Genomic DNA, 14,866 nt, shown 5'->3' on the forward strand with positions numbered 1-14,866 from the left:
CATCCCACTAAGCCATCCAGTCTCCTCCTCTGCTTTTTTCATTATATTTGACATTTTTAGATTTAATCTTGGTTCCAGACTAGTAGCTTGTAGCTATGGGCGGAAGAGATGATACTTTTCTAGCTGGAGAATATATTAAAAAGGAAAAATACGAAAGGTATGTGGAAAATGCAGGCCATACAGGGTTTAACAGTTAGTTGCTAAGCACAGACCTTTTCAGGAAAGTTCAGTTTCTAATATTGTTCCTGATAGCCAAACTAACTTATTGATAAGGGATCTTTTGCTTCAACACTTGTGATTTCTTTGTGAAACACTGTGTGACCATGGTACAGTGGAAGGGTCAGAAAAGTCATTGTGTTTCAGTCAAAATTGCTGAAATTGCTCCTGTGTGAGGAAGGAGTGTTTATAGCTTTATTATTTGCAGAACAGCCCTTATTTCCTCAGCCAAAATCTTACAATATAGACTTGCTTTCTGCTGTAAGTAATAAGAAGCTAACTAAAGGCAGCAATTAATATTATCTTCAGTTCAATTTCAATGAAAAATTTCCTAGACTACCTTGACTGATGACTGCATGATGGTTAAAAGTGTTACACAAGCAGAAAGTATCCATATTTGTACAAGGGCTCAGATACAATTGAAAACTTATTCTTTACTGCTCTGTGGGATGTTGTTGTTTATATTCTGCAAAGAGGAGAAAAATGTTTTGAAACCTGTCTTAGTTTAATTTTCCACTCTGTAGCAGCACAGTGTACTGTGTTTTATTTCTATATCAGAGAACAGGCATAGAGGTGAGTGGAGTCCATAACTCTGAATCATGCATAAACTCTGCTTTTTCTTTTTTTTTTTTTTTTTTTTTTTTCACAGGGACAATCCCAGAACTGTCCTTAACCAAAAGCAAAATCAATTGCCCTCCTTGTTCTGCCTCTCTACATGTCTCATGTCTGATTTCAGCAATGTGATAAAGTTAGACATTCTAACACTTTATTCACCTTTTGGTGTGAAACAGGAGGAACTGCATCTGATCTAGACCTGCTTTTTTCATTTTCATGGCCTTGGACTGGTAAAGGGCATTACAAACCATGGAGCTATCACTGCTTGGTGCTGATGTCTGACCTGCCCAGTGGCACAGAGGTATTTTAGTTCTCTACATTGGATCGAACACCATAAGTAAAAGTGAAAAAAAAAGAGAAAGGTGCTGCTTGTTATGAAGATACAGTATATTGTAAAGTTTTTTGCAGCTGATATTTCCTCATGGTTCAGATGGAGAATGTGAATATTAAATATGTATATTTTCCATGGATCACTAGGCCTGTTTAAAAAACAAAATCAATAGGTTTGCCTACAATCAAAAAGGTTTCAGATTTGATTTCTTTTCTTGCATTCCTCTGGCACTGCTGTGAAAGGCAATATGCACCTAGCAGTGCAAGCTAAAATACAACAAATGAAACCTCAGATTTCCTTTAGGAAAAAATCTTTCAAAATTTTACTTCAGATTACAAAGAAGATTCCTTCCTGTGAATGACAAGTATCATAAGGATTACAGCAGAAAATATTTTAATACTTATTTCTAGTCCGTGAGTAAAATGACTTTTCTCAATTATATTTTAAATCTTTTCCATGGTTCTCTTCTCCTTCTTGTTTCACCAAATATCTATCTTTGTGTCAGGAGAAAAAAATGCACAGAAGAAATGTATAAGTTAATACAGTCTAAAGGAAAGTAAACATTTATTGCTAGAGAAAAAGAGAGAATATATTTTAGTAAGTTCTCAAGCAACCACTTCTTCAGTTGGTTAGATGAGTAAACTACCTGTAGAGATGATTTATAAATTTAGACTGTTACATCACTATCTCACTCCAATCTATAGGAGGGAGTGGAAGTTCTTTGATACATGTATATCCAATGTGAGATTAAGAAACAACGGTTCAGATGTTGGTCCGACCAGTTTATTACAAATCTTAATCAGGGAGATGGGGAAGGGGAGTAGGGTGACAGAAAAGATAGGAAATAGAAAAAAGGAGTCTTTGTAGGAAGAAAGAGGGAGATAGTCACCACTCTGGAAGCAAGCTTTGAGCCAGAAAGCAAAGAAGGGTTCTCACCTGCAGCTTTTCCTTTCTGCCTCTATCTGCTACAGGATCAATCTAAATTTAATGTCATTTTAGATAATCAAGATAGCTCTATGGGAAGTTCACTTTTTTAAATTAGATTGTGGGATTTCATTCCAGTTTCATCTAATCTCTAACTTGAATTTCAGTGTTTGTCTATTAGTCATGTGCATATGTAGACAACTGAAATAATAATTTAAGAGTTATTGTTATCACTGTTGAGGGAAAGACTTTTATGCCACTGTCTGAGTTGGCTACTGTCATATAGTATTTTACTTATGGATATTAAAAATTTAATTGGCTCTGTCAATGTACCTCATTATATATTGATGGATGAAGCAAGTCCTATCTTTTGTAAGGAGAAAAGGTTATAAAAGACATATTTTTGTCTTCAAAACTACAACGTGTGCATGTTAAAATTAATTTTATATTACATTCATCTCTGCTTTACAAATGCATACTTATTTGCTCTAAAATATATTTTCCTCTCAGACTTGAAGTGATCTAAGTTCAGTTCCTAATTATTTAAAACAGAATGGTTTTCTGATCTTCAGTTGTAACTATGTCAACAAATTGATTTATGCCCTTTGGTCAATAAGCTATATGATAGAAACTATCCTCCTTCAACTCCTCCCTGCTTGGCTGGATACACGTGACATCAAAGTGGAAAAAAAAATCACTCAGCTCTTTCAGCTTGGTTCAGAGTTATTGCTAATAGTGACAAACAGACGAAATCTCAGATACGTGTGAGATTTATGTGCCCTTACTGTCCAGTTGAATGCAAATCTCTTTCAATTGGATAGCATATAAATAAGTTAATAAATAAATAAGTTTCAAAAATAAACATCTTCTTTTTATTGGCAAGTGCTACAATGCATTTAATATGAAAGTAAGATCATACCTTGTTTTTATAAAGATTCTGCATTAATTTGTACAGTGTAACCTTGGAAAGAGCAATAAGGAGAGCATAACACTCTAACTGGTAACACACAGCAACTCTCTGTTAATGATTTTCCACTTAAAGTGGAAGTTAAAGGCCTAAGTGGAAATGGTGACTATTTCTCTTCACTTTTTTGGCCACTTTTGTTTCAGTCCTTTATGTACTGTGGACCTGTTGCACCCTGAGGCAGGTAAACAGGCTGATAATGAAAGTGTTCTTGCCAAAGATGCAAAGCTGAATTTTCCTCCATGCAGCTGTGTTAGCACATGATCCTCATGGCCCAAAGACTTGCATATCCAGTTCATTTATTTCTAAAGAACTAAATAGTTTGCCAAAAACATAGTAACCTTTTCTGAAAGGTAATTACTGAGTAAAATTCAGTCCCTTCAACACTAGTGGCAAAACTCTCACAAAACTCTTGCTGATATCAGCAGTGGAAGTTCAGCAAATTTTATGGAATTAACTTACAGCAATAGGGAGTAAAAATATTTTATGATTTGCTTGGAGTATTTAATAGTTTGTAAACTTTAGTGGCTGTGCTACTTATTAGTGCCAATACAAGAAATGGTGCAAAAATTCACTCAATTCTTCCTGAGAACATGAAATGAAAACGAGGTTAAAGCATGTATGCAACAAAAAGTTTTTTCAGTGAAAAACCTGCCTGTGTTATTTTGTTTCCCCATGACTGACCTTAGAATTTAGATGTCTTTTTATTAGTTACTTTGGGAAAACATATTTTCTGAAAATGAAGCTTGTCACAGTAAGCTCAACTTCACCAGAAAACAGTATGTAACACTGAAGGTCAAAAATAACACTTCTCATAATTTGGCAAAATTTGGAATAAATGATGCTCAATATTATGTCTTTTTAAAAGCCTGTAGGTATGAGTACAGGCTGGGTGTGTGTACAGAATATTGGAAAGAATGCTCTGAACACTTCAGAAAATAAATGATTGAATGATTAAATTTCTAGGGCAAGGAGACCCTACAAACTGGGAGTGGAAAACCATCTCACTCCTCAGCAAAATAATGGAAATAATCTTCTGTATTATTCACCTGAAAATATTAGTTCTAAATTGATTTCTAGAGAGAACCATTGGAAAATAAAGGCATGAAAGGGAGTCTAAAATATTTGTACTAGTCAGGCTGTAAGGTGATTCAAATAGAGATAACAGCTTTCTAAGAAAGAATCAGTCAATCATGGAGAAATTCAGTGTTCTACAGATATTATTTATTTGTCTACAATACCATTAGCTATCATGTAGATGAACTGGCAAATGCCAAAAATATATTCCAGTGATATATTCATACTGACTAAAGAATCTGTTCATATTACCACAAATAACTTTTTAACATCTTTATTCATGCAGCACTTGCAAATACGAATATTGTCTAACAGGCAGACTTAAACAAGTTCACCTTTATTCCATTAATCTCAGTGATACATGAGCTTGGAAACCCAAAGATAAAATTTCAGTATCAACATTGCCTATTAAAAATAATTCAACAAGCAAAAAGATGTTAGTAGGAAATGAAAGAGACACGTAAGTTCATACATGCATTCTGTGAGTAGGATTTTTTTGTTTGTTTGCTTTCAGCAGTACTAACTGGTTTAAGTAATCATGAGTTTCTTCAAAGTCCTGTTGTTTGAAGCCCTCATAATGACTTTTTGAGGTTCTTAAATATTTTTTCTTTTAAAAATATATAGCAATATTTCTTCATTCACATGTATAAAGGCTATACTCACAAATGGGTCACTTGTATACATCTTACCACCTAGTGTTCCAAGAAAGGGATAAAACCATCATGGGAAGAGTTGGACCCTCGTGAATTCACCACAGCATTCAGCCTATCCAAAGCAAGAGGGATTGTGGAAAAAGAGTTTAGTCTAAATTCAAATTCCAGTCTCTCCCTTGGATTATTTTGTGTCATTCATCTTTCAAAAGTTCATTTAATAAAGCTAGAGCACTGATGAGCAGAAACAAGAAGACCTGTGAATCTATTTTTATAATACAAAGTACAGGTATGGACTTATTTAAAGATCTTTCTCATCTGCTCTCAAGTTTTTGAAGTGAATACATAAGCAGCCAAATTATGCCCTGCGGACAATATCTAATCACAGAATCAGAAAATTATTATGTACCAGTAGTGTCCCTATATGTCATGCCCTTTTCTGTCTAAAAGAGTAGAAAAAATATTTTAGACTAAAATAGTTGAAAATATTCCACTACTGCAAGCTACAGAATATTTTTAAATTGACTGTGCTAGAAAGAGTCAAAATGACGCTAGGACCTTGCTATTTGAACTTTATGGCCAACACTGCATAAAGAGGCATATTCAATTAACATTACATAATTTCAAAAAGAAGAATATGTTTTTATTAATCTATTTTACAAAGACAGCAATGTTTATGTACATCCTGTTTACAGTAAAGACTGATTTTCTGATTTTGTTATCTTCAGCAGAAGGACCACACCCGCATCTACTCAGGTTTAGAAAGAATGACAGAAAAATCTTATTTCACTTTCCTGCTTTAAAATGATAGTTACTCATTGTTTTGGGGGGTCTTTTTCAGAGCAAATTGCAAAGATTCCATCAATGATTAGCAGTAATAAAGTCCATCTAAACTGTACGTTTAAAAAAAAAGGTTCTGCCACAATGGCCTCACTCTTAGAATGATTCATAACTTATAATGAACAGCTATCAAAGCTGAGGTTTTACTGGGTTTTAGTTTATTTTGCACATGCAGGTTTTCATTTGATAACAGCCAATACCTTCCACAGTGCAAGAAGGAGCTCAGAATTTCAATTTTCACCAAGCATTTTGAAAGTATTATGTTTTTAGTAACCATTTGCTCTTATTATGAGCATCATCATGAGAGCTGATTAATTTTCTGTCATTCTCAGTCCTTGTTACATTTCTTGTTCCGTGAATAAGACATTAAACTTTTCAAGTACAATATATTATGCACTTGCTGTACTGCATTAACCTTTCAGATATTCTGTAATTTTAGTAGGCTGGTAATTTAAATCCTGTTAAATGTTTGACTGGATGGTAGAAGAAAAGGATAGGAGATCCAGTCAGCCAAGCTCCAGAAAATTGACAAGACCAATGTAAAAGATTTCTACCCCACACCAAAGTAAAAATTGTAAGCTTAAATTTTAGTGCAAATATTATCAGAAGGATAGGAGGAAAAAAATAATGATATAGTGAAATAGTTTGACACAAAATATTCTTTTATTCCTGATTAAAATTATTGTTTTAAACCCCATGACGGTTTCCTAAACTTAACTGGTGCCTTGGGTTCTCATTAGCAGCAGAAATTTCTCCTTCTTTGGATCGGTTTATTTTGTATAAGCCCATTGCTTAGAGCTATTATTTGCTTAAGATTCTTGACAAGAGAAACTATAGATGTAATAAATGGATTAGAATACCCCTTTTTAATGCCAGAAAGTTAATTTTGGTCTCTAGTGGGATTTTGTGTGAACACGGTTTTTAACTTATTCTTGATATTCAAAAAAATCATAAAATTGTTAGCTTTGTGACTAAATGTGTCTAGCTAATTTAAAAATGCACCAGCTTCTGGGAGCACAACTCACAAGAATATTTTGCTAAACTCCACGTAATGCTGTGAAATCACAAAAAGCATTAATTACGAGGCCAGATCAGAAATGCTGCTTCATCGTCATTTAATTATTTAAGGCAGATAAATTATTTCTGCAGTTCTAGCTTTCACCAGAAGGAATTTTAAAAGGTTTAAAGGTTTTAAAGGTTTGTCTTCCTGACATCAGTTTTGGAAAATGTTACAGAAAAACTTTCAAAGATTTTAAATGTGTTTTAGATTTTTTCCTTAGAATAATATATTTTCCTTAGACATACTAGTTTAAATCGTTATTTATTCCATCACTTTATATCTCAAGAAAACATAACAAATAACTATCTGATGTCTACTGTGAAAATGAACTGAATTATTAAGCAGAAAAAAATATATATATATATTTTTTACTATCACCTGTGGTCTAGATAGACTTATTGACAAGAAAATCATGAGTTGTAAAGTTTTGTCACCAGTTTGTGGCATTTGACTCAATTGCTGTAAGGCATGATTATAACAGAGAGATTTTGTTGCTAGAAAATCTAGTAGTACCATGTAATTTGATCTTGAGCAGTTCTAGGGGAAAAAAAATAAAAGCCTTACTAGTGACCAAACTTAATTTTAAGATATAATTTAACAAGAAAAAAAAAATTGAAAACAATCTGCAAGCTGTCATATTTGTATATTTGCCCTCTTTAAACTGAGTTGTAATATCTGACTGAAAAACTCAAAAAAATAGAAAAATTTTAACAGAATATTTTTAATTACACCAATTACTGTATTTCAAAACAGTCACTAATAATAATCGTTTGTTGCTAATAAATTATTATTTTAAAAAATCATTTTAAAATCTTAATAATGTATCTCATTTCTTTAAATTTGTATATATAAATAAAATATTTTTTGTCTTATAAAAACTTACAAAAGTAGAGTTGGTGAAGTTGAATAATATGTTTCTATTAAAATGACAATTTTGAAAAGGACAAGATGCTTTGATTTTATCTTATTTTTATTCTGACTGTTATAATTGAATATATTTTTATTTCAGAAATACACTGCACAACTGAAGTAAAAGTTTTTTCAATAATCTAAAAATATAGTCCTCTTTATCATTTTCCATGCAGATTCAGTAACAACATCAATAGAAGCAATCTTCTTCACAGAAGATGCCTAGTCTACACTGTAAGAAAAAGTTTATCTTAGAATGCCACTAAACTTTCTCAACTTCTACAAGGATCAGGATTTGATGAATGCTGAGTAGAATGGATAAGCTCTCTGGCAAATCTGATGAATATAGTTACAATTGATGCTACTAGCTGCAAACCTGAAATTTTAAGAAAATACTTCTTTCTACAGCAGTTGTAGTTGTAGTTGTGACCAAACTTTTTAAATTGAAAAGGAATTATTTTTAATTCCAGAGCCCATGTAACTTATCTGTCATGTACATTTCTAAAGGCTTTAGAAATTTATTCTTCAGTAAATTGTAGTTGATAAGAATTATGCCTTAGTGGCATAAGGTGATGTGTTGTAAGAAGAGTTCTGTATTTTGTTTAAGTTATCTCTGTCACAAAAAGAGGGTAGGTGACTTAGATCTAAATACTATCTTAAAACTATGGTAGGACTCCAGGACTTTTCTGTTATGAAAAATAGAATTATTATTTCTTATAAGTGTTTTTTGTAGTTATATGACATAAAAGGGCATGAGAATTTATTGCTGGTTTCCTCCCTTCCCCAAAGTTGAGTTCTCCTTGTCTGTCTCAAAGAATTAACATTTAGGGAGATTAACTCTTCCAGAGCTTTCCAGGGATGAAACAACAAGCTAGTCACTTCACCATGATTGTACAGTCCAGTTACTGATCTACTGAAAAGATACTATACAAATCTCTATGTGAACCAGGTGCTTATTTATATCCAAGAGTGTTCTGTCATGGTTCATGCACTTAAGACCCTTTAGTATCACATTTTAATTATTTTACACACCTGTGCCTTTCATAAGATTTTAGATGAAGGGTGAATTATCCTGGGGCAATGGAACAAATCAGGTTAAAAAAAAAGAAGATCAAGCAGGCTTTATTTTTATTGTGAACCTCATTACAGAGCACATAATTAAGATTTGGATTAAAAAATTAAAATCATTATATATAAGAACTATGTAATATTCAATGTAATTGAAAAGTGTCTTTCAATAAAACCCTACCTATTTCACTCTAACGTGTTGACAATTTTATTATCTTATAGAGGATATCAAAAATTTCAGACAATCTATTGAATATCTCTTTCTAATGGCTTTGTAATGAAGAGCCCAACAAACTGTACAAAATATACTGTGAGTTGAAGAAACCTATACAATTCTATTCAGTAGTAAAAAAAAAGAATGTTTTGTTAACAGAGAACATCTATTTCCCTAGTATATTGTACTGAAAGCAGGTAACCCAGTGTGTCTTCAGTGCACCTAAATCACATGGGTCTAACATACATTATCAGGATATTCATTTTAGATTAGCAGAATCCATTTGAAAAACACTTAGAATCACTGAATAATTACACTATTTCAGCTACTAGTTATAAAAAAAAGAAGAGGGGAAGAATCCTGTAGCCTCTATGTCTGTCTTTCCTGGCAGTGTAATTTTCTATAATTTCTTCAGTTGCTGGGAACTGTCTCAATTATTTTATATTTCTGGCTTTTACAATTATACCCCAATTTTATAAGGGAAAATTAACTTCCCTAAGGTAAGTATTCCCTTGCTACATAAGAGGTGAGATCCAGATGCTGAGAATTCCTGGCAGAGATCTGTACTTTCCTATGTTTTCCTCATTTAATAGAAGCTATTTCAATATTATTTTATATTTTGGAGCAGAAAAAGTATAAACAGGGACTGCAAATGTATTTCTTTCCAGTCAGAGCGCTATTGTTCTTTAAAACCTATGATCTAGCCCTGTGTGTTATCATACTGTTCATAAATGTTTCAAGATTAATTTGAAAGTAAGTATAATTTCAAAAAAATGTATGTCTTAAAACAGGTTGTGTTAGCCTAATTAATTTTTTCTCCACTGTTGATCTTTGATGAACAAACTCAGTCTACATATTTTCGGTTTATTACATAAAGGCACAGTATTTTCTTCCTTTCTGTTTACATGTATAGAGTTGCATTTTATTTCAACAATTCTGACAATTTAGACTGAATTGTTTTGAGTTACTTGGTGAAAATTTTTTGCAACTTGTTTTACTTAAAGAATTCTTTAGCTCTTCTTAATGTTTGTTATTTTATCCTGTCTTTTACTCCAGTTCCCTGAATAACTTTGTTCATCTTTCCAGTTTTATCAATGTGCCCCTGAGTATACAAGCAGACTTAATTTTTCAGACAGAAAGTGTAATTTTAATTAGTAAAATAAAATATACATCTGAATTCTGTCTTGGTTTAAATTGGGATTACATGATTTGGTTAATTAAAATGACAGTTATAACTGTTCTCCTCTCCTCTCCTCTCCTCTCCTCTCCTCTCCTCTCCTCTCCTCTCCTCTCCTCTCCTCTCCTCTCCTCTCCTCTCCTCTCCTCTCCTCTCCTCTCCTCTCCTCTCCTCTCTTCTTTTCTTCCATGAAACTAGTTGTACTTCAAATCCAAAGAATCTTTATCCATAGAATGCAACAATAAATAGCTGATTTAAATTACATTTCTTCTACTCTTATATGAAGACGATTCCTATTCTCATTTCTGTATAGTTCTTTTTTCTGCCTTTTTTGTTCTTTTTTTCCTGTTCTTTTAATTTTAGGCTGTTAATTTTTTGCTAGATTTTCCTACTTTCTCTGACTTCCTTATCTTTATTTTGTACCTTTTCACTTCCTGAGCTCATTCTTCTATATCTACTTCAGTGTAACCTTTTCATTTTTGTTCTCTGTTCATTTATACCCATAATCCTGAATTCTATCCGTTATTCCCTTCACCTCTATACTCAAGTTGCTTTTGAGCTACCTAGCTATCATTCAGACTTCAGTGGAACAGCTGTTCGCTTGTACATGGGGCAGAAAGAGCACACTGAAAAATGATCCAGCCCAAAACATCACAGGGTAGAGTCTATAGGTCATTCTGTTATCTCTGGAGATCTCAGTACTGAGAAAGTAGACTTGATATTAAATGGTGCTGAGCATCAGTAAAATCAGACCATAGACTTTTTACTATCTGTATTGTATTATTGTATTGCTTTATATTTTAATCAGTTACTGCATGACCTTTCAATTATAAAACAAGAATATTGCTTTAAATACAGATGTGTAAACAGAAAAAATCATTAGTGCAGAATGAGATTTTTGGAGTTAGGAAAATGTATAAGAGAGCCAAGCACAGAGTTATGCCAACTGAAGGGGAATTCAGTCTGCTGTTTTAATAAGGTAATATTTAAAACCATCCTAAAGCATGAATAAAAATAGGCATTGAATTTATTTTAAAAACTTCCCAAATTCTTCAGTCTTAAGGTGGCTGTTGCAGAAAACAAGTAACAATCATTTCCCACATCAAGACAGTGACCCAGAAAAGAAATTAAGTAAGATCCTAAAAGCAAAGCCTAGATGAATTAGTAGGATTAATAGCAGATTTGTTCAAATTATTCTAGGGCATATGAATATGGAAAGGTAGAACCATGCCCAGAATTTTAGACAATAAGCAGCAATTCTGTAATTCGCCTGTTGCTAAAAGATCTCTGGCATATTTTGTAAATCTCACATACAACTAGGACAAGAAGGAAAACAGTGGTGGCAAAAACTAATTAAAGTTAAATAAAATGAGCATCTTATCTACTTTGCTGATGAGATAAAGTTTCTGTGACATCTTGCATTAATTAAGCTATTAATACCACAGCTTGGCTTTCTTTACAAGATTCTTCACTCAGCTCTAGTTCCCTTTCTCAATTCTTTTGCTTCTGAAGTGAGTTGTAATTTTCTTTATCCCACCAGCTGTTATTCACCACTGTATAACAATGAATGCTGAATTAATGAATAAAAACATTATTACCAATTCAGAACAACTTTTTGTTTACACTTATATGTCAATGGAAGAAACAGTTGCAAAAAAGAAAACCTTATGTCACTGACAGAATGTATATTAGATAATATTTTCAACCATCAATTTGTTTTACTTCCAGTGCTTATTTTACCTTCTATTCCTGTATAGCCATCCGTGATCTCTACATGGAATATAAATCTTTTTTGAATGTTTATACAACAAAGAATACAAGGAGGATACTAGAAATGTAACAGCCATTAGACACTACTTGAGTTCAAACAATAACAAGAGCAGTTGTAGACTGTGTTTATATGTGCCTTCTGATACATTACAATTCTTACTGCAAAGCAGACTTTGCTCTGCTACTTGAAATATCTGTGCAGAAATCAGCTGCAGTTAGAGAATAAGAATAAAAAAGATAAACAGAAACGTTCATGTTATCATGCTAATGCCTATCAATTCCATAAAATGACTATATTCTTGTAAAACTAAAGATCCCGGACAAACTAAAATTGGATGGTAAAAGAACTGCAAGCAGCATTTAAACCATATGCATTCAGCCATGGATATGTAGTCCAAATCCTTGACTTCTATGCATTTTTCCATTCTCCCTCCCTTCTTCCTTTCTCATTTGAGTTGTCTTCACATGATTGTCTTAAGAAATGACAGAGCAGTACAGATCATATGTTTAGGTCTTTAAGAATGTGTAAGTCTCTGAAGTAATGGAAAGAAGACAAATATGCATATTCCAGTCTGTATCTTAAAAGTAAATGAAGTTGCTCTGAAATATATATGCTTTCTTGGAAAACTGTTTCCTCTTCCACAGTTGAGATGGACAAGAAGAGGCTCAGGAACTGGGGCCAACAGAGAGAACTGTGGACTACCGCGGAAAAGAAATCAACTTTAAGGAATCACAGAGACTCAATGAAGGAACACTTATTTCTTCTCCAAGGCTGGGAAAGCTGCCCAATATATTTAGCATTTATATTGCCTGGAAATTACATTGGAATATTTGGGAGAAATTTCTTTAAAATAAAAATGGTTTCAGGACCAGATTTTTGCTCACACATATGCATGGGGTATCTGAATATTATGCAAATATTTACATGTGAGTAATATATTAGCTATTTTTGTGTGCTTGTACACAAAGCAGTTGCTGCATAGACATTTTGTTGCTCTGGAAATCTGGCACTTAAACAGTAATAAAATAGTTTCGCAGATGAGAATAGAGTACTCTAGTTTAACAGTCAGTTCAAGAGAGAATAATAATAAAAGTAGAGACCACATGATATAGGCAATCGTGTTTATCTTCATGTCACCGTTGCCCTTTCAAGAACTTAGATGAGAACACATGACTGTTGGTGCAAAGATTTTTGTGTCCTTTCACTGAAGTACTACATTCACTCCCTTCTAGATGTTTCCTCTGAGAGGAAGAGATAAAGTAGACATTTAGATAGATTTAGATAAAGTATAGCATTTAGTTCTGTGGTGGGGTCTGATGGGTGTCCCTTCCCACTCCTGGTGAGACAGCTCAGCAGTATTTTGGGGTAAGCCAAGAAAGTTCCATCAAGATTTTTAAGATAAACAATGGGAAATGATCATATGTTGCAACATGTAGTCCTCAGTTTAAAGAGAGCAAATTAACAGTATTTTCTGATATAATATTCCGAAGAATCTAGCACTCTACGAAATGTTGCAACTGATTTAATTGAGGTGAGGAACAGTACTTCCTGAAAGCAGCTGTGCCATGCGAGGTTGTAATTCTGAAATGTTGGTTCAGTCTCTACAAAATATTTTTTATTTTTATTCAGAGCAGAATCTCCTTTTATGTTCAATTTTTTTCATTATTTATCACTGACTTAATGAATTGTCGAGGATTGTATTCAGTACCACAAATGATAACAAGATGCTTCTATGGGCCTGGAAGACACCCTTCCATACGCAGGTTCCTGAGTGCTAAATCAGAACTTATTACTTTAGCAGAGGTTGTAAAAAGAAGCATGATATTCACCAGTTCATATGAATTAGAGGGAGTTATGATCAAAAAAGAAACAAAGAAAATGATCACAGTCTTCTAAATTTATCCACAACTATATTCAGATGTTCAGTTTACAAAATTGTTTACCTATTTGTCCTTCATACAACATGAAAGTGTAAGTTTTAGACTAATTTTGCTAATAGTGGTCATTTTAGCCGTCATAAAAAGATTCAAATAATATTTGATTTTTCCTTATTATACTAAAGGAAGAAGAATTTACTTCCAAAATTCCTCACCCTACATCTTGAATAAAAAGCAGTCTTTGACACTGCCAAATTATCTTATTTCAGCAAGAGTATATTACTAGAAGGAGCAATCTAAACACTTTTTCTGAATGTCAAAAGCAATGTGAGGTTTTGCAAATTAAAAAATAAGATCTCTTTAATTTTAGTTGCATAAATTACATGACAACTGTAGGCTGTTCCACATATTTCAAATAAAAACATATAATATATGTAAAACAAATGGTTTGCAGTTAGCTAATTAACTTACTCAACCATAAGTTCTCAAAGACCCTGATTTGACCATAAAATAGTACCTTTCAAACTTCCATATGGCTTTCTGACAATTTTTTAAATGATTTTTTTTCTTTTTTTTTAGTTGAGCTTTGTTGACACGGAAAGAAATTAAGTCTCTTAATGAATGAAAAATGACTGTATTTTTCTGACTTTGCTCAACTATGTACCCTACCTACCTCCAGCTTAGCCTGGAGGGTAAAACCCTGTGCAGTGAATGCAGGATCCCATCCATTCCCTTCAGGACATGTCCAATCACACTGATGTGGTATCAGACAATGGCACCCTGTAATGTCTTAGGAGGAGAGGCTAGGACAACATAGAAAATCATGAATAGAAAAAATTTACTTGGATCTTTTTCACGTGGTTGCAGCTTAAATGGAGGCACTCAATTTGGTCAGCACTTGAGGCAGATCATTTCCCATGGTGAGTTTTGCTGCTGACCTCTCCCTTCTACCAATACAATGGGTTCAGTTCAGCATATGGGGTCACAAATCTATGGCATGTGGTTTGTCATGATTGAATGTGCTGAGTATCACAACTTGCTTCTTGTAAAATAATCTCCTAGCAGTTCAGTAAAATAGATTTCTATTGGTTTCCCCAAGAGGCTCTGAAGACTAACTGCCAAGTGTGGTGTGGAGTACTGGGCGACCCTCTGTCACCGAGTTCAGTACCTCCC

This window comes from Tetrao urogallus (genome assembly GCF_951394365.1).
Source record: "Tetrao urogallus genome assembly, chromosome: 4".
In the NCBI taxonomy this organism is placed as follows: Eukaryota; Metazoa; Chordata; class Aves; order Galliformes; family Phasianidae; genus Tetrao; species Tetrao urogallus.